Genomic DNA, 22,600 nt, shown 5'->3' with positions numbered 1-22,600 from the left:
CCATTTCACATTAAAATAAGAATTTTAATTAATAGCGAATTCAGAAATATACGTCTATAAATATTCAAAAATATTGATCATTTATTAACTTCCGTCATTTGCAGAGTGTATAATAAGCATTTTTTATTGACTTATTTTGACACAAACTCATATCATAGAACAAGTAAGTTATTTATTACAGTTATCAAGTCTGTTATTCTTAGTTTTGTAGATCTCGGGCAACATATTTGATTAATATTAAGTATTTGAGAAATAAACTGTAACTATATACATTACTTTTTGTAAGTTATTATGTCTGTATAAAACATACGATTTAAAATTTATAATATAATTTAAATAACTATAAAATATTAAAAAATAAAAACTTTTCAAAAAACACAACTTCTTTTTATCACTAGTCAATGGGAGGAGCGCTCGTTATTTGAATATCAGAAACTTAAATGTGTTTAACTCATACAAATGTTTTTATTGTAAAATAGTTCATCATGAAGTGTTACCAAGTGCTAAACCTAACGAAATATAAAGCCTCAAAATATTTTGTACATATGTGAAATAGGTAAAAACTTCATTTTTCTTTATGTTTTGGTATCTAATTTTTAAAATACTAGCAAAATCAATAATGTTATAACTATCGTCTTCTTGTGAAATTACCTATTTTGTAGCAAACAATTTTCTCGTCACGGCATTAGCTTATCAATTGCAGTGTATCCAAATTTTTAACTTACTAAAACTCTTGATGAAGTCCATGGCAACATTAAAATTTCCAGCTGTAAAATCAGTTTACTTCAGACCATGATAGGAATGTTCGAATCAATAAAATAGTATTCAAAGTTATGTCAAATACTTTTTTTTAACATAATACTAACATAATTTCTATTTTTATGTAGCCAATTATGTTTTATTCATACTTTAATGGCTATTGCACTGTTGACTGAAAAAACATGAAATTTTAAGAACAAGCGACAATGTATTACAAACATGAGTTCTTATAATTTAATTTCACACGAACTTAACATGAACTAAATGATATTAATTGATTACACTCTTATCAAGCATATTTGTTTTTGTTTCACCAAAAATATATAAACAAAATTGGAGCAGTGGATCTGAGTTATCTTCAATCGTGTTATGTAATAAGCAACTTAAAACAATTTCCCCCATATCAAAATTAAAAAGAGCTAAGTATGATAACGGTTCTCGGAAATATATCTGATATTGTCATTTATTCTTGAGAGTAAATAATTACCTCGAGACTAAAACATCATACTAAAAGAAACATAAATAACGTTGAATTTATATTTTATCATATATATATTTGATTTTAAATGGCTCGTTTTATGAAAATTGTGCTTTGTCAATCATCCAACAACATTTTTATGCTATATTTATTAAGGAAACATTCTAATATTTCATGAGTTGTATCGATCTTAAATAGAACTTTTAAAAATTACCTTCTATTTTACCAAAATATGGCATTTGTTGAGCTTATAATTGAAAAAATGTCATGCTTTGATTGTGTTTAGCTAGAAAACAAATTGATTTTTTATGAAAAGGCAGGTTTCTGATGAAAATCTCGTAACGCGGTCGAATAAAAAATGTTTTGTGTAATCAAGATATCAAAAAATGATAAATGATAAAAAACGCATTAGGTTTTAGAAAATCTAATGTAAATGTGACATACGCAAAAAATGTGATGCATTCAAAATGTTAGGTTTTGTCACTAGAGTCACTTTACGATTTAAAGATATAAATACCCTGAAAATTTTGTATCATGCATTTGCTAGAAGTCGGCTGGAACATGCAACATTAATCTGGTCCCCATACTAAAAAAGCTACAAACATAAAATATAAAAAGTTAAAAATAATTTATTGAAATGTCCATCGTGCTGAATCAATTACTAATTCAATAATTACGATGAAGTGAGAATACATTTTAAGATATACTCCTTAGATAATAGACAATAGATAGCTTACTTAATGTTTTTAACTAACTAACTAACTAACCATCACGCCATTTCCCCAGAGGGGTAGGCAGAGAGGATAGAACGCCACACCACTCTGTCCTGGCACACTTCCTTTGCTTCCTTCACATTCATACATCTTCTCATGCACGCACGTCGATTATTCCGACTTTTCACATGACCACTTTCAAGAATTTGTTGTACTTGATCATGCCATGTCTTTCTCGGCCTTCCTCGACTTCTACAACCAGACACATTCGCATCATAAATCTTTTTAGCCGTTCTTTCATCATTCATTCGCTCCACATGACCGAACCATCGCAAAAGACCTTTCTTAATTTTGTCGATAATGCTTAACTCAGCCTTGCATTCTGCTCTAATTTCGATATTAGGGCACCTATCATACATTGTTTTTCCGCACATTCGCCTGAGGGATCGCATTTCAACAGCATTCAGTCTACTTTCGTCCCTTTTTTTCCAACTCCATGCTTCGCTTCCATACATTAGGGTTGGTACCAGAACTCCATTATGAACTGACTGCCCTAATTTACTTAGTATAATTAATTTTCACGTACCCTTTAAACGTACCCGTCACACCAACTGTGCCGACGCAAATACTAATGCAACAAAAAATCATGCACACATATAATTTGCAATCTGTTTAATAACATTATTGGAGCCAATGCGAGCGATATATTCGACTTGAATATTAATAAATTCAAAAAGGAAATTAGCGACAGCATTCAGGCATTATCGTTGTAGGTAATTTATGATAGGTTAATGCAATACGTTTTTTTTAATTTACAAAGGCAAACATATTATGCACAAAGATTTATTTTATGGTTTTTCAATTTCGGTTCTCCTGTAATATAACTTATGACTAATATAACTTAATTATAAGTTTGAAATAATGTGTAGTCTAGTATTAAGTATTTTTTATATTTAAACTGCATCGTTGTGTATATGACAGTAGATTGAAATAAATTAAAAATATGAAAGTATGAATAATAATAAATAAATAACGAATAATAATGTTTTAGTAAAAACTCTAATAACATTCATTTCACGAGTAATAATTACAGGACTACCTAGTACACGAAATAATTTAAAAGCTCACCTGAGCGACAAAGTTTTCGGATCTTTCAATATCAACAATTAGAATAATAATCGAAATATAGCTATTCAAACTATGTCAGAATAATAAATGTTTAACAGTATGTAAAGTGATCAGTGAAATCAGCTAATGCTATTATTCTTGTTAATATTAGGGCTTTTATATTCCCTTTTCAAATAGGATGTATGAAACATAAAACATATAAAAATCCATGAATTATTGAAAAATAAATAAATAAAATATTGCGCTTGAACCTGAAATTAGATCTACATATAAAATATATGAATTACGAAATGCTCCGATTCGCTGTGTGTAGAATATAATATACTTACAATAAAATAAATACAAGTAAATTCAATTTGGATATATTTTTTCAATGCAATAAAAATGCATTTTCAGACAGTTTTGGATAGATTCGTTTATTCACAAGTATAAATACATATTTTTTATTAATGTAACAAAAAAAGCAATAAAACCCGGATAATATTTACTAACAAACCAAATAACTTTTGATTGTATTTAATATTATTCTACTTAAGAAGTAACATTTACTATGTTAAGTACCTATTTATAATTCGCTATTCGGGACTTTCAGGAAACGGGAATTCCCGGTTATCAACCGAGTCGTGCCACCAGCCACAAGCGTGCTCACCAATCTAGCTGGACTGGACTGAACTGTAGCGTTCAGCGTGTAGCCTGCAGCCTGCAGAACAGTAGGTAGTCGTATGGTGTAGAGTGTGTAGAGTGTACAGTGTACACACCGTACACTCTCGTAAATCCGCGGCTGTAAATATTTGGCTGCCCCACTAAATATTACTCTCCTTGACCTGGCCTTGGTGGCACCTCCCGACACCTGTGTCTAGTCTCTTTCACGCGCGTTTTAAATCATTACGAATCGGTAACTCTGTCTTTCTCTCGCGTTATGAATCATTACGGATTGGTAGTTCTGGTCGTTTCGCGGCCATCGCGATAGCTTTAACTGAGAATACCGAGCACGTGTAGTAAGCTGATCAAATGTAAAAAAAAAAGAAAACACATTCTAAAGTAGCAGTTCTCCATTTCTCGGTTATCTTGCCTCACTTCTTCACCGAGTGGTGTATGCAATGTTGTTTGACGCGAATAATAATACGCCTCCGCAAAGCACCTAGAAGCGCATTATGAACGCAAACCATTAGTTCTCATACAAGGAATAATACCGTATTAAAGTTATTTCAGTCCCGAAACTTTCGCAATTTATTTCGCACGAATGCACCATGTAACTTTTTTAGTAGTTTTGAGAAGTCTCATTTGTAAGTGATCGAGGAAGGCTAGAACCCCAGCAATATCACATTGCCCTCTGTGACTTACTTCGTTGCTGTACTGAATAAAAACGTTAAGTGTCAAGCTTTTTACGTCGTGATGTATGAATAATATAAAACAATGCAAATATTAAATAGTTTCGCTAGTAATGAAGTTTCCACGTACCAAGTTCATGAATCCACTTAGTGAAACATCATTCATACAGACTTATCGGCTGGGTCCTGACCTGTGACACATAAATACGAGATAAAGCATTATTATACGCCAGTTCTATTCCCCGACTGATTCCGCAAACAATGTACAACATTATGCAGCAACTGCAAATGCGCAACTTTACACTGCTCACTACTTGGAATAATGCGAACGCCTCGGTTTATTTACTACCGAAGTAGAAACAAAGATTTCCTTTCAATCATCACTGTTAACCGTTTGTGTGATTCAAGAAGTAATGCCGAGTATGGAAAACCTAGCTTTGACAATTTGCAGTCTGCATTTCAACGAATCGTTTCCAAAAGTAGTAATGTCGGTTATCATATCTAAATCATAAAGCTTTTCCGGTGCAAAATACAAATCCATTCACAAGTCACCTGATTGATTTCAGGTAAAAATATTCTGTCGGTTAATTTTGAGTAATTTTATGACGGTTCCACTTGTCGCTCTTAACTATACCGGGGGTTTATGGTTCTTCTCCCTCTGTGACATTGTAAACTAAATGGAATTTGACATAAAAACTTGGCGCCAGTAACAATAATGAAAACATTATACCGACAGTGCCTGAAGCTATGTATGTGTGAAAAAACTGGAGTAAAAAATATATGTACGTACGTAGGTCTGGTATTATCCAAATGGGCGCAAGCCAAATTCTTTACCACAAACAATAATATAACTGTAAGCAGTATTGAAAAAGTACAATTTTGCCATTAACCCACGATGAATTTTTATTTTAAAATAATCAACAAAGACTAACTCTGCATTGTATTGATTATATTTTATTACAGGTGTTTAATTTGTTTTTATTAAAATTAAACTTAAAATACAATTAAATATTAAAATAAAATGGTAACTAAAGATGGTATGTGCATAAAGTAAAGTTAACTTAAAACAAATATCGTCAAAGCGACAAAACGATGGTTTTCAATTGTTAAAAATAATTTTTAATCTTTTGTTTGCTCTATGAGTATTATTACCCGCTAAAAAGTACGATTCATGCCTTAAAATGGAACAGGAAAAATTATTGGTCAACTTGAGGCTTATTAAAAAAAAAAGGACGAATGAAAACTAAATACGGCGGATGACATTCTGATCCGGAATTTTTATAAGTATGTTTTCCATAGTTTTGGTGATTTATGATGGTTATACTTGTATGTCAAATTATTATCTGAAGAAGGAGACTTCAAGTAAAAATTTATGTTTTTAAATTTTTATACTTCATAATTTACATTGAAAGACTATCTAATAGAGTTTATCAACTTTACCCATTCGTGTCATTGCATAGCACTGATTAGATTTAAAAGGTCAATTAATTTGAGGTTCCTTAAAATGTGCCAAATATTGAAAAATCTTAATCCCGTGTTTCAATACAGGAAATTGGATTATGTAGGATCCAATGTAATAATATTACTAACTATGAATTCAGATTTTTAGTGAAAGACTGCTTTTTACCCAGTGAATGTGTAAATCAGTAAAATTCTCAGAAGTCATTAAACCGCGTTCAAAGTTTATCTTGCATAATGAACCAAATAAGGGGTAATTAAAAAGATATTGGCAACGCGGAACATGTTTCATATTAGTACATAATAACATTATAATGGCTCACTTCTCACTAGTTATGTATTTGACTTTAAATTTTACTATACTTTTTTTTAGAAATACATTTTTTATAAGTACATGGGTGTTTTTTTTGTCTTGTACGTATTGTATTAACACTGTTAAACTCGATTTAGCAAGTAAAGTGCGAGTAAAGTAGAACTAAAAACAACGAAGAAATACGTTTATTAATTTATACTTGGTAAACACATAAAGGTATACATAAAAACGAGAATTTTAATGATTGATTTCATAGAAATCTTATTACTCAGCCTTACAAAGACTGTCAATGGGTATTCTTCTTCTTGAGGTGCCTTGTCAGGTCCCCTCGACGTAAGCGATCACTACAGCGAAATCATCTCGGTCCTGCACTACTCCGCAGCCAGGACAACTGCTTATTGGATGTGTTCGCCATAGTGATTCCTGGGAAAAGATGACCAGAGTAGTTTCCCGTTGCCTTCTCAGGTGGATTTTTCTGTAGGGGTTACCTTCCCTTAACTGGTTGGTTTTGGTTTGGAGGCGCCAGAAACTCACCATTCACCCTCTCGTTATCTGCTGTGATCACACCGTTATGAGTGTGATCCCATTGCCCGGGATCTGCGACGTGTACGCTGACGAGTAGGACTGGTCAGTAGTGATGCCAGTGGAATGCAACTGGGCGTTTGCAGCATTTTATAGAATCACACCTTCCAGCAAGATGTGACTCACTGTGATCCTACTGACGGTTTGAACCCCCAATGGGTATACTCGTGTAATAATGCTAGGTTTTTCACAAAATTTGCTTTTCTTATAAATATCCCTAAAACATTACCTGGCCAGCTAGGGTACAAACCCCGTTCGTTATCGCTATATTTTAGGTACATAAGTAGGTACAAACTATAAATAGGCATGCATTGTTTTGTATAACGCAGTTTAAATTCTAATTCAATTAATAAATGTATATTCTCTAACCAATTTTTGCCACTCCGTGAATAAAAAATGTACTGAACATGGAAAAATAATATTTTCAAATTGATCACTTCAGTGTATCACAAAACAACGCATATTATAATTATTTACTATTATAAAGACGGCTTTAAAAAAACAAGGGGATAGATTTTTGGAAATTATACTTTTTGAATAGTTTTGTACGTAGATTTCACAAATATATTTTTTTTAGTAGGTTACAAAAAACTCTACTTACTCTACTTATAAATGGATTCTAACAAGAAGTTGAGTGAGTTTTCTTAAAAAAATATATATTATTCTAAGTTAATAAAGATAAGGAAATATAGCAGGGAAAACCACGGTTCTTAATAAATGTTTCGAGTCGATTGTATCGCGAATCGAACCCAAGATATAATGCATGCTTAGAAATAAAAAACGCGTTATCTACTATGCAATGAGCCGGACAAATTTATGGTAAAATATGATTTTGTATTTTAAAGTCCGCGTTACTTTAGTCAGAACTTTACTCACAATTACAGTACACCTATCCAATTGTATTTCATTTAAATATTTATGGCATTTACATAGTTAAATATCAGCACCTTTTTAAATTACCTTTAGCATTCGAATGAAAGTTAGATGATGATTCTTACGCTTGAGGCACCAGTCCAGGAACTAGGTTTCTTGTTTAAATGAAAAACTTTGTTGTTTTCTTTTAAATCCTATTTATATTTAAATGAAATACAATTCAATATTTAATATTTCAAAATTCAGTCCAGTAATTTAATTCAATGTACAATAGACATATTTTGTTATAGTTACGTAACGATGATAAAGTAGCTAAATTCACTAGCACTGTTTAATTCTTTTCCATGATCAAATTCAATCACAGTTAGTACCTAGTGTACTTAAACTCATTGTTGTAAATTGCGCATAGTTTTTAAAATTGAAAGAAAAAAATATGAAAGTTTTTTAATACACGTAATTGTATTTTTTTAAGTTTTTAAAGCGTAATCACTTATGAACATGTAATTCTTAAATGTAAATCTTCTCTATTTTTTTTGTTTTTATAAATCGTTAAGCATTTTACGGATAAACGAGTTTTAAATTCATCTAGATACCCAAGTGTTAATTTAAATTACAGAATTATTATTTTCCGAAAATGTAAATAAGCTAACAGGCTCTCATATAGAAATGAAAACATGCTCGTTCTAGGAAGCCTGCTGTACAATCTTATGAAACGCGTCGGGATAATTTACTCAATATTACTTTGTACGAGTATATTTACAATGTTTGCGTTTTTCATTTCATTATTGTATATCTTTGCATTTTTTGTTTACATGCTTACTGTTTTTTGTGTTTACCTTTATTTAACTTTTTATCATATGTTTTATAATTTCATATCTTTTTTTTCTTCATTTACTTATTTGAATTTTTGTTTTTTACTTTTAAGTACGTTAGCATGTATGTTTTAAAAAAATGTCCAATACATTTACCATACAAAAAACACAACATACATTTTTTTTCCTCTCAATTACAGCGAGAATTTCAGCTCAAAATACGAGAAAAGTAAAAATAAAATTTTCGAGTTCTCACCGGAAATCGAACCAGGAATCTTTCGTTAGTGAGCCAAGCGTCTTAACCAAGGAGGCCACCTAGCTATAGTGTTCATGTAGATATTCCGTCTAAGAATTTGAGCAACAAAAAAAGGGTTTCTGAGGACCGTGATAAATGGTGAAGGAGATGAATGTATTTGCTTCTAATCAGTCTCCGGAATTGAAACTCGAGAATTGTTGATTCATTTATCCATTAAAAAGTACATTTATACCAAATAATACACAAATAAAGTCACGCATATTCTGACAATGAGAATATGAAGGAAACAACTGAAAAGAACAAACACGTTTTTCCAGGCTCTGTGGGGTGGATGCATTTAGTTCCACACATTTAATACGAAATGTTTGAATGACTATGAGATATTTTGAGATGAAAAATACTTTTGTATTTATTTACTATGCATGTTTTTTTATTTTGTTGGTAAAATTTTTCTTTTACTTATGATTTTTCTGAACGTTTATAAAAAATAAAAGAATACATTGTAAAATTTGTATTGTTGCCACTTAATCATTTTACTAAAGTAAAACATACAAAACATTCCTTTATTTGTTCTGTAATTAAATAAAACAACGTTTATTTATGAAATGATTGAAATATAAATATAATATTTTGTCATTTACACAGTTTTTTTTATTTATTTATTCGTCTAGAGCTTTTGCCGTGAACCGTGTGGAGTCGAGAAATCATATACAATCTTAAATAATAAAAAAAAAATGTTTACGAGAATGTTATAAATTGTATTAAAATGCTAATTTGTCTAATTATATTGTTATCAATATGAAAAAAAAACTATTTATGCTTTAAATTTATGTTCAGCACAAATACTTGCCTCAATAGATAAACCTGTTTTGAAACAGCGATTTCACTATGCTTTTGAAATAAACGACCAAATATCAAATGTATACCATCTACGTTATATTATTACGTATTAAAAATATTATATTTATTATCTCCTGTATAGTGTCGTGAATTTTTCATAGGAGGTCCGCAGTTTACCACTCCGTGTATCTTATTAATTTGATTCATATTTTCTTAAAATATTTCTCTTCTGTGTTTAACTATACTTTTTTTATTAAATAAACTTATTTGGTTCTGGCGTACAATTTTTATTTTCTACCCATTTGGTAATTTTATCAGAATCAGGTGTTTCTCAGCGTTAATATATATTTTTATGGCCTGAAGAATTTAGTCAATAGTCAAACCTACAACCACGCGCTTAGATTGTATGTACAGTAATAGCTTTTATTTATAGAATGTAATAACAAATATTATGTTATATAACGCCTCTATTCGTGTCGTCAGCACTGTATAACTTAATATACGAGAAAGGAGTTCTAATAAACACGATTTACTATACACAAAGCGACATATACATGTATATTTATTGTATTAATAACAATTCTCACCTCTTTCACTTTTTTACACATTGTAAATTTTCAGTTTTTTAGCGTACTCTCAAAATATTCCCCGTATTTTACACGTGAAAAATTGTTTCTGTAAATAAATTATTAATTTACATTACTTAATTTTAAAAATAACCTTTTTTGCTTGTGTTCGGGCGGATGAAGAATACAGTTATTTGTGCGAAATAGAACCAGAACCCTGGACGAATGTTTAGACTTCGGTTACTCTTAAGAAACAATCCTGAAAAATAAAATCGCGTGGACAGTCCACCTCGTAGTTAAGTGGTTGACGCGTTCTCCTACCATGCTTCTCAGCAGGGTAAGCATGAAATATTGGCTAATTAGTAACGGGAAGTTTGAGTGAAATTGATCGAATTCTTCACGAAAATAAATTCATTAACAATTTCCTGCAAGTGAATATCGGAGACTCTCTTAAGAGATTTAAATCTACTACTCCACTATCTCAGATTACCACCAGCTAACTCGATACTCAGAATATGAGATTTTACATTAGCTCTAATTAAGACGAAAATAATACAGACAACATAGAAGCATGGACATTTTAATATAATAAAAGAAAAAATTATCAATTCAGTAAGTAATAAAATATTATTAAATTAGAAGTTAATAAAACCTTAATAAATTAGCAGGGTGAACGTGAAATATTTTAAAACAATAATTTTTTTATTGGGTTACGTAGTTGTTCATAACGTAAGAAGACATTTAATTCCGCCAAATTAAATAAAAATTTATCGAGAACGTGTTTTGAAAAATTAATTTAAAATATTGAAGGCATTATATTGCTTTATTTTTTTAGACTTCTCATTGAAAAATTCCAAGCTTTTGTGCAATTCTTTCTTTTTAGTTTTGAGACTCTGATCTATTTGTATCTTTGGTTTCAGGTATTTATTAATATATTTAATTATTTGTTTATTTTTTCAGTTTATTTTGTTTCACTCCTAAAACTATCCCAATGTTATTTTATCTACAGTGATGCAAAGAACTTACGACCAGACTCGGTGCAAAAAAAAACTTCATTATTTCAAAATAGTTTATTGTAGATAAATGTGAATATTATTTTTTAATTTTTAATATCAAATCTTGAAGTAGGGCACACATAAACATATTATTATGTGTACTCTAACGACTATGTATAGTATATCAAGTTAACTACTACCAAACCACGGCGCAACGGGCGGCGCAGCGTGGCGTGGCAGGGTATCGTAGCAGCACCGGCAAATGACATATGTAGGTAACTGGTGGTGGATTGGTTATCATTTACCATAGAAAACTGTCAGTTTAGTACTATTCGTAACGTTACATACTGATCGCTTCTTCAACGTTTCATAAATATCTACTAAGGTGCATGAATAACATTTTTAAAATAAGGCGAGGAATTAAGTTGTCGTTAATTTTGATTTATTTAAATACTTAAAACTGGTATTTGACAGTAAAAAAAAATGGCAATGTTTCAAACGAATGATATTAAATAATACACTTTTATGCATAATTTACACCATATACAATTGAATTAATAAAAATAAAATTAAAAAAATGTACATTGACATGTTTTACCATTGTTTCCTCATTCATTCGTTCTATATGACCAAACCATCTCAGAGACCCTTTCTAAATCTTATCAACCATACCTGACTCAAATTTACACTCTCGCCTGATTTTGCCATTCGTAACCCTGTCGTCTTACGTTGGTTTCCACAGATTTGACTAAAAGATCGCATTTCGACCGCGCTCACTCTGCTTTCATCTTTCCTCTGCCAGTTCCATGTTTCACTCCCATCCACAAGTGTTGGGACTGAAAAAACTTGGTTTACAACCTCTGTTTATTTCATATGAGCGTTAAAAATAAATAAATAAACACGACAACTCTAAATATTACACTCTTCTCGATAGTTTTAAGCTCTTTGTTTGCTGTAGAATATAGTGCTTTTAATAAGCAAACTGATAACAACGTGCGATGACTTCCTTTTTATGTTGCCGTCTGAAGAGCAGCTGTCTCGTTGTTAAGCTACTCGTTGTTTAGCTATCTCGAAAAGGACTACTTTAAACCATTTATTATAAAGGCAAATTCAATTAATATTACAATCTTTAACGTTTCTGAAATGATTTACAATAACTAGTGCGTGAATCCAGTATTTTGTATTTTTCTCTATTTAAATATTATATAAAACGTAGTGACGCCAAAAAGAATTTGAAAAAAAGTTTTCAAATTCTACAATGTTTAATCTTATATTAACATTTGAACATTTTAGATAAGGTAATATAGAATTCTAGGCATCTACAGGGCTTATGACCTGTCATTGGCTGGTTTAAGTGGCCACTTTACACGCTGTGTAACATTCACCATTCTGCCCATATTTGAACATCTATATTCCCTTAATTCTTTCATCTGTTGATGTTTGTGAAGTTAAAGAGCTGAAACCTTTATTTATGCGGGTGAGATTCATCTAATTGAATTATTTCACGTACATACTAGGCAACGCCTGAAAATGATATTTTTTCAATGTTTATACTTTTTCATGAACCAGGTAGATTTATCAACTCTTGTAATTTACTGCCTTTTCAGTAATAATTTTTTTTTTTGCTCTGTAAGATTTTCATGGTATTTAAGTATATGTGAACATCATACGCTCCAACTAGGGAGTAGAGGAATATAATATATGTGGAGGGAGTGTATGTGCACTACCCGAAAACCGTTTTCAAGACCAGGGCTCTTGCTATCGGTTTCGTTAAGACTAAAAATTCGGTTTTCATTTTCAAGAATCAAGTAATTAAAAAAAATCAGGGTCATAAACTGTGATTTTAATTGAATTTAACCCTACTGCTTTCATTGCCCCATTCACTGTGAATTTGAAAAATTGCTTAGGCTTATGTAGGATACTGTTATTCTTCTTTATGACCGAATTACAATTACACGTACAAATAAATTAAGAAGCATTTGTAGATGGATTTTGATATTTAGGTTGGTTGAAATATAAACTAACTGAAAACTGTCAACTGTACACTGTTTAAATTAGTTCTTAAGATGTATGAGCTAACTTAATAAATCACAAATAAATAAATACACGGGTACTTATAGGTATGTATATACAGAAATAAAAAATCGTACTTTGTAACACGTTAGGCACCCTTCCTAAGAGACCTTACATAATTGTGTGATGATATTTGAAAATTTGTATATAAATAGCTAAATACATACATAGATGTGAGAATGTTGATAATTAAAACGAAGAATTTTAAATAGAAAATAAAAAAGATTGGAGGCAAAATGTTTTAAGAAAATAACGAAAAACGCCTATCGAAATCTTAAAACAAAAAATAATTTACTAATTATAAAATTAACTACCTACTAACTTTAATATTCGATCCGTACTGTAAAAAATAGTGATAATAAAACATACAAGTATCTTCTGCATAATTATGTAGCGTTGTTTTATGCATATTATATAAATGACTGTTTTATTTAAATATTCGGTTTCCAGGATATTGAAAGCAACTTAATAAAATGCGCTCTATCAAAACCTGATTGTTTATATTTTAAATATGTGTACATCTGCATTCAATTATTCTTATATTATGTGTTTTAAGTCATTGGATTTTAGTAAAATAATAATTAAAATAGATACAAATATGCTCAATCGTGATTTGCTACTCAAAATCAATCTTGACAAGTCGCAATGTAGGTACGACTAAACACAAAACTTTTTTATACTGAATCATTTATCTGGAATCTGGATTCAAGACCCACTTTCATCGTTGCACTCATCAGGTATACATTCCTATATGTTCGAAATAACGAATAATCGCCTGATTAATTTAACAAAAATAACTACAATTTTTTTTTGTCGAGTGTTTTTTTTAAGAAATGTGCTTTAATGTTTTGAAATTTTATGCTTTTGGAAACAAAGTTCTGTTTTTTTTACAAAAACACGGATATATATAACGGAATATATATAAAAATATTTCATTACATTTTTCCATTTGACCAAATTACAGTGCAAAATATAACAATAAAAAAAGACACGTAATTTTTAGTGGAGAGAATTGAACCCGGAACTTGACACGAGAACAATCTGGAAAAGTAATTTCGCATTTATAGTTTTACGAGTGTTACCGGGTACAAGGGGTATTACGAATAGTACGCATTATGAACTGGTTTAGTCAGACAGTTATACTGCAGTCGGTGCTGGTAGCCGCCAGCCGAGAGCCGCCACTCGGATGGAGAAAGAAAATCTCACAGCTGGGATGCAGCGGAGAGAAGCACTTTACGCCGAACCGTAACAGCCGTCTCGCGTTGTCCCCAGATTCGAGTTGTCAAACATCGAGCGAAAGCTCCCGAATAGTACGCTTTACGAACTGGTTTAGTCCGACGGTTATACTGCAGTCGGTGCTGGTAGCCGCCAGCCGCCAGAAGAGAGCCGCCACTCGGGTGAAGGAAGAAAATCTCCCAGCTGAGATGCAGCGGAGTGTAGCACTTTACGCCAAACTGTAACAACCGTCGCCGTTGTTCTCAGACTTGGGTCATCAAACATCGAGCAAAAGCTCTAGAATAGTACGCTTTGTGAATTGGTTTATTCAGACGATTATACACCAGCCGGTGCTAGAAGCCACCAGCCGAGAGCCGCCACTCGGGTGGAGAAAGAAAATCTCCCAGCTGAGATGCAGCGGAGAGAAGCACTTTAGGCCGAACAATAACAACCGTCGCGCGTTGTCCCCAGACTCGAGCCGTCAAGCATCGAGCGAAAGCTCCCGATTTGCGTGTAAATATAGTTTTTAAATACCTTGAATAAAAATCTCGTCATCCGTTAGAAAAGTCCTCAATTGTCTGCGCACAAACAGTAATGATAACATCTCACGAAAACTTCAATATAATAAACGTTTTCACAACATAAGTCATCACCATTTGTATTTTTTATCACCATAACAATTTTCTTCGCGGGCACAAGCACTCACATGTCACTCGATGGCACAATTCACAGTCGGATATTAATGATCGTGCTTGAGCGGAAAGTATTTGTTTCGGGTCGGAAGCGATAGATGTTCGCGAACGTGCGTCGTGCGAGAAGCACCCAGACAAACTGGCAACTGGTCGAGTCTCGAGTCGCAGCGGCGGCGGCGTCGGCCACGGCGGCGCGGCGGTGGCGGCGCTGCGCCGTGCCGGCCGCGGCTTTACCGGCTACCGGCTACCGGCGACCGGCGACCAATGGGAGAGCGGCGCGCCGAGAGGGAGGTTGCCTCTCCGGGGAAATAGACCACAGCCTAACTCTGGACGTGGAACCTACCCCGCGCTCACATGACGCCCCCCGCGACGGAGAGGGAAGAGCTGGAAAATTACCCCCACCCTACCGTGGCTGCGAGTATAATTTCTTTCTCGCCGGTTAATATTTATGTATAATTTAGCTACATATTAAAACATTTTTTTTAAAAATGCTCAGAAGTTAAAAATATATGGACCTAATTTTTTTTTTCTTCATTTTTATGTTGTGTTTTACATCCAAAAAATATTGTATGAATTCCATATATTTAAAGTGTAAAACACACGCGCATAAAATTATTTTATGTAATTTCTTTTCCTAACTTCAGTTGATTTTCACAATTGCTTCTTGGTAGACAACTTTATTGGTTATATTTCACGCTTAAATGCAATGTTTAATACGTTTTACACATATTTTATTGCTTTTGTTTTCCAATAAACAAAATAAAATAAAATCTACCTACCTGCCTAGTAATATATTTTAATATCTTACCGTTATTTTGTTAAATTTACAAATTAAAGTAGAATATTATTCAAAATTTGTTGCAACAGAGGGAAGACTTTTTTTTAAGGGAATATGGAAGTCAGGCATCTAAAGGCCTTTGACCTTTCATTAGCTGGTTTAAGTGGCCACTTTAAACACTGTGTAACATTCACCATTCTGCCTATGTTTAAACATCTACATTTCCTTAACTCTTCCATCTATTGACTTTTGTGTAATAAAGGCGCTGAAACCTTTATATATATTAAATAACTCCATAGGGAGGAAATCCAGCCAGTCTGCAAACATTTGTACACATTTAAAACATTGCCAAAATATGATTATTTATTGACCGTGGCTGCTTCACTGGTATTTTAAAAATCAAAAGGTAACTACAAAAAAATAATAGTTACCATACTTACAAAACTGAATAACCTAATATATTTTTAGTTACTAATAAATTATTGAACAACGACCGTCGCTCATACAAACAGCAGAAAATGTAAAAATATGTCTAAATGTTTGCAGACTGGTTGGATTTCCTGCCTAGGAGTTATTTAGATCTAAATTGCTTGCAACAGAGAGGGAAAACATTTTTGAGAAGGGAATGTAGATGTCTGGGCATTTACAAGGCTTAAGATCTGTCGTTGGCTGGTTTACGTGACCACTGTACACACTGTGTAGCATTCACCATTCTGCCTATGTTAAACCATTCGCATTTCCACAACTCCTGCATCTGTTGACTTTTGTGAACTATTGTAAGTGTCTATACATTTATATTCCCTTCTCTGTTGCGAAAAATTAAGATCTCAATAACTCCCTAGGTAGGAAATTTAGCCAGTCTGAAAACATTTGAACATACTCAAAACATTGTTGAATTAACTAACTGGTAAATAAAAATTGGAAAATTGTTTTCAGGCGTTGCGTAGTAGGTGAATTGGTTTAGCCGGATGAATCTTACCCACATGATAAAGGTTTTTAGATCTTTTTTATTTCACAAAAGTCAACGGATGGAAGAATGAAGGAAATGTGGATGTTTGAACATAGGCAGAATGGTGAATGTTACACAGTGTGTAAAGTGGCCACTTAAATCAGCCAACGACAAGTCATTAGTCTTGTTAATTCCTAGACATCCATATTCCCTTCTCAAAAAATGTTTTTCCCTCTCCGTCGCAACAAATTTATAAAATGTTTAAATTCACTAATATAAAATTTAATTGGAACTAATTTAATAAAGCGTTAGCATAAAAATCAATAAATGTTTCTTTATATTAGTTATTGAGCATTCATTACAAGTGAACTCGGAAGTGTGCGATTGTATTTAATTATCTATAACTGTTAACAACTATCTTACATAGATATATCATTTTAAATCACTAGGTTAGATATTTAAACCGTATCACAATTTGTTTCCCATTTTTTTAGCACGGTACTGTACGACTTAAAATAAATTGATAAAAATTTAAATATTTGGGTCAGTCAAAAGAACCGCGTATTTTTCTCAAAAAATTCTTTTGTGCAATACAGAGTTGATTTTAAACTTAATCAAAATGGAAAAAAATGATAACAATTTAACCGGAGTTGATTTCATATATCTAACGTGCAGTTGAAATGAATTAAAATAGTATTGTGTGCTTATAAATAACTAATGTAGTCAATAGAATTAAAATAGCGACAGGGATACTTGTTACATGCAAGTTTATTTGATATTACCAAAGATGATTCTGGTTAATATTTAAATAGTACCAATATTTGAATTTTGATTTACAAGTGATCCTTAATACCTAAAAAATAAATACCAAATATGTTTTTAACAAAACAATTTTACATTTTAAAAGGAATATTTTGGCTTAGGGCAAAGTATAGAGATACACTTAATGACCCTTTCAATTACTTAAGGTTCACATTACTGTTATTTACCTTGTAAATAAATAATATTTATTTAAAAAGCTCTTGAGAAGTAAGATATAACAATAAGTTCTACCTCAGAGGGGATAATTGCTTATATACCTTTCTTTGTGCTCGCATAGATTTATAGTACATTCATAATATCTACCTGAAATCATCTACCTGAACTAACTACCCAAATAAATACTAAAAAATATTTGTTTGATACCCTAAGCACCTACGTATTTCAAAATTAATTATGTAAAAATAACGAAAAAAGAATCAAAACTAATGACTTAAAAATACTCCCTTCATGAAGATTTTTAAAACGTGATAAAAGCGATATAAATTAAATAAATGATGTGTCATCTGAATATACGTATCATAGATCTTAAACAAAAAAGATGTATTTATTTTTAATTTAATTCATACTTCATATTTCTCTACAGATATTTGATTATGATTTCAGTTGTTATTTAGAATTTACTATCATCATCGTCCCTTTTCCGCACCCAATGATGCATTGTGCACTACAATTGTAAAACAACTGCAGTGTATCTTGATAATGTTTGTAATATGAATGCAAGATAATCAGTCTAACGCTTCCAGTGCCAGTCTAGGGACTTTGAAATATTCCAGAGTAAAAACACCTTTTATAATCAATACTTTATGTCAACCATATTGGGAATTGAACCGGAGACCTCTTGCGCGGTGGGTAAACGCGCTGACCATAAGACCACGAGGCGGACAAAGGATAAAGTTTATAAATATCAATTTTATATTTGAAGCACTAACTTTGTGACTATTTATTATAATAAAATAAATAAAACAACTTTGTTTTAAACCACTTTTTTTTTTTAAACTGACCGGTTTCAAAGCAAATAAGCTTCTTCGTCAGGGTTTACATAACTAATGAATTCTTTACTAATTTATTTTTTCCATGTTTACTAAATACTACACGTGGGGCCAATAGATCAAGTCTTTTTTTCCCTTAAAGGGTGGTAATTTGATATGAATATTTTCGAAGCTAGACAGGAGTGGACTAAAAAAAATATCGTTTATTAGCTTATTATTTATTTTTTTCTTATTATGAATCATTTTTTTAAATTTCTAAGATTTCTAAGTTGTCTAATTGTGATATTTTATTTTCAACATTAAGTACTTTTATTCCAGTGTCTTTATTGAAGTATTGATTATTTTATATCAGATGGTTTGTAAATTCAGACAAATTATTATTATTTAAGAACCTTAAGTGTTCTTTTATTCTAATCCTAAGTTTCTTTTAGTTTTTCAATGTTGACTGAATCGCAATCATTTCAATTTAATTGGTATATGCCGGATTTATTATATTTATAGATTTTGTGATTTTTTAAAAATGTTCCCATATTATTATTTGTAAAGAATGCAGGTTTATGTTTGATGATAGGGAATTACATAATTGTTTGGAAAATATGTCATTTATAAAAATAATCCGCCTTTAGGTTGGGTTTGCAAAAATAATAACAATTTGCTTTCCCCAATAAAAATATAATGTATCTAATCAACAAAGTACGTCCAAATGTTTGTAGACAGACTGGATTTCCTCCCTAGAAAGTTATTATGATCTAAATTTTTACAAAAGGAACGAAAACACTTTTGAGAAGGGGATATGGAAGTCTAGACATTTATAGGGCTTATGACCTGTCATTAGCTGGTTTAAGTGGTTACATTACACATCGGGTAACATTTATTATTTAACGCACACCACACAAAAGTCAACAGATAGAAGAGTTGAGGAAATGTGGATGGTTAAATTAAGGCAGAATAGTGAATATGACCGAGTGTGTAGTGGCCACTTAAACCAGCCAATGATAGATCATAAGCCCTGTAAATGCCTAGACTTCCACATCCCCATCTTAAAAATGTTTTCCACTCTGTTGCAAAAATTTAGATAAAATGTGCCTATTAAAAAATTAAATATGGTAGTAAAGGTCAACTTCCATTTTTCCAGCACAACTTATTTACGACTTTTAGGAAATGGGCTGAACATTTAAATATTGGAGTAAATAGTAAGAACACGAGTATTTCTCTTTTTTCTTAAAAAAAAAAAAAAGGCAGTTGCATACATTTTTTAGATACTTAATTATCATGTTTATTGTACGACTGTATCATACATAATATTAAACTAAAATACGTTTGTAAAAATATTATTATTTTTTTATATTTCAAATCTTAGGGTTAAATCCAGTTAGTATCTTCAAAGATTTTGATAAATTAAAAACATCATTTTAAAAACTTAAATTTTAAGAAGGTATGTAAGATCCTTAAATAAATATTCCGTATATGTTGTACCCTAATCCTACCTGCCATTTCCTGCCGCTTATTCTTTCTAATAGTAGGCACTATAGAGATCTGGGGGATTAAAACATACCGTAGAGAGAAAGTACGGATATCCGCGCCATACCAATCCAAGCTAAAAATACAAAACTATTTTATAGACATTGTGTAATATAAAGCACATTTTTTCCGTTACTCGGATGCAAAATTTACAGATTTTGCAGACCATGTCAATATTTGGAATATGTTCCTTCCTAAGTATAAAGAGATAAAAATCGCAAGTTTTCTGGCTAATGCATAATACCCTGTTTTATATCTAAAATGTATACCCTTATTTGGATAAATACCTACGAGTATATATTTTTTTTTGAATGAGATAATAAATCAAATTAGTTTGATACTCCTGAAACATTACATTACTTACAAGCAATCATACTTACTATCTCTACTGGTTCAACATACTTCAATAACCAATGAACCAAAAATTAATCTGTTTATAAATATTTAAAAATTAATTTATTTATACTAACGTTTACAGAATGCATAATTTCCTAATGTGTACATCACATTGTGTATGTAAGATTTATTAACTGAATTATTATTTACTTATTATTTTACTGAGTTTTAAAATGTTTTTAAATATATATTTAAATATTTTTAATGTTTTTTACTATGTTTTCACTACATTTATTACTTTATTTTTATTATGTTTTTGCTTCGTTTTTTTACTACGTTTTTACTATATTTTTACTAAATTTTTACTATTTTTTTACTAGATTTTTACCATGTTTTTACTCCATTTTTTACTTTGTTTTTCACTTTGTCCTCTATCTTTATAACTGTTTCTTTATATTGATTGCTGTTTTTTATATTTTTGACTGTCTTAGAACGGGGTAAATAACCCTAGATAAGAAGTCAAAGCAACTTTGTTTGAATTATAATTTTGTGTATGTAATGTAATGATAATAAATAAATAAATAAAATAATTTATTACTTTTTAACTATGTTATACTTTTTGTACAAATTGTCTACGGTGGTTAGTAAATAAATAAAAATGTTGGAATCCTGTGTGGTAGCCAACACATCGTCTTCCCGCTCGGGTTTTAAACCAGCCAATAACAGATAATAAGCCCAGTGGATGCCTCGACTTCTATATTCCCTTTTGTAAAATGTTCTTCATGTCTGTTGTTATATCTTAATTATAGCCTTGTCATATCAATCTAATGAATAGTTTTTTCTGAGTTTCACCAAGGACTATAAAATCATTTTACTCAATAAATATATTGATATAAGCCATTGAATTGTAGTTTCTCGAGGTTTAATTATGTATGTGTTATTGTTTCTTCTATTCCAGGAATAAACGCACTATCTATATAATTTTAATTTATTGCATTACGCACACAACATAAATGATAAGAAGGCTTCCTTATATTGTTTTTTTCAAAACAATATACATCCATTAACTCTACTTTAAAAACGCATTTAATATATGTTATACAAACTCAATATTTAAATTATTTATTCCACTTTACTTTACCAACTCTAATTTTCGAAGATTTTTCTTTTGCCTTGTTTGTCATACCTACTCGTACGACAGAATTGATGACGGACTTTTCTAAAAAGTCTTGTTGCGAATTTATCATAAAAAAAATAACATAAATATTTTTTTTGTAACTTTAAATAATAAATAAAATATAGATTTACTTATATCGTTGTTAAATCTGATTTTAAAATTGTAATTAAAAACTGTGATTCTTTTGTGAAAATATGAAAAAGTGCTTAAGGTTTTTTGAAATACGTTTTGTATGTAAACTAGTTTTATCACTAGATAATAATCTTTTGGTTTGTATGTAATAATGTGCCCCGACTTAACACGAATTTTCTAGCAAGTTGGGAGACATTCACAGGCATAATTCGTTCTTTGTTGTGTCACTATAATTGTAATTAATAAGTCAATTAATAAGTAATAGTCTCTCAATAATTGTGTGTTTTTAAAAAAAAATATTGAAAAAAAAAACTCAAATATTTATAATATTTCAAACTGATTGTGGTTCCCTGAGTAGTGTCGTGGACTCCAGATCAGGAGGTCCGATGTTTTAATTCCGTTCTAACACAACTGTTTTTCCATTTTCTAACACAGTTTTTTACTATTAAAAGAAAATAGTTTCAAAATTGATGTATTTGGGTAAATAAAAAAATACGAATATACATTTAGTGCCAGAAGTAGGTTCCTCTTTGAAAAATAATACTAAGTTTTAGTTTTTTAGCTCCAGAATCACCGATTATTATTTATAAATTAAGTTTCAGTCGCATAAGTATATTTTTTTAAGATGTTTTATTAAGTCTTTTGTTTCATTGTCCGCAAAAAGTCATTTCTGTGTCACTAACTCGCCAACGTAAAATATGAATCAAATAATTGTCGGATTGGATTGGTCAAAAGCACAATGTACCTAAATTGAGTGTTTTAATTCTCACAAAAATATTCGTAAACATAACTTTTAGCAAGAATTTTAGTGA

The 22,600-nt window shown here is 31.0% G+C and overlaps 1 protein-coding gene across 1 annotated transcript in view; it reads right to left on the bottom strand.

Annotated features, from left to right (window-relative positions):
- dpp (decapentaplegic morphogen) overlaps positions 1 to 15,205 on the bottom strand; it is a 32,690-nt gene extending 17,485 nt beyond the window's left edge. Inside the window, exon 1 of the mRNA XM_088234036.1 lies at positions 14,927 to 15,205. The gene's annotated coding sequence lies outside the window, so the exon portion shown is untranslated. The remainder of the gene's footprint in view (positions 1 to 14,926) is intronic.
- Between the last annotated feature and the right edge of the window lie 7,395 nt (positions 15,206 to 22,600).

This window comes from Micrasema longulum, unplaced genomic scaffold (genome assembly GCF_059751315.1).
Source record: "Micrasema longulum isolate JH-2025_06_02 unplaced genomic scaffold, ASM5975131v1 h1tg000083l, whole genome shotgun sequence".
Classification (NCBI taxonomy): domain Eukaryota; kingdom Metazoa; phylum Arthropoda; class Insecta; order Trichoptera; family Brachycentridae; genus Micrasema; species Micrasema longulum.
This window is presented reverse-complemented; position numbering and strand designations above follow the sequence as displayed.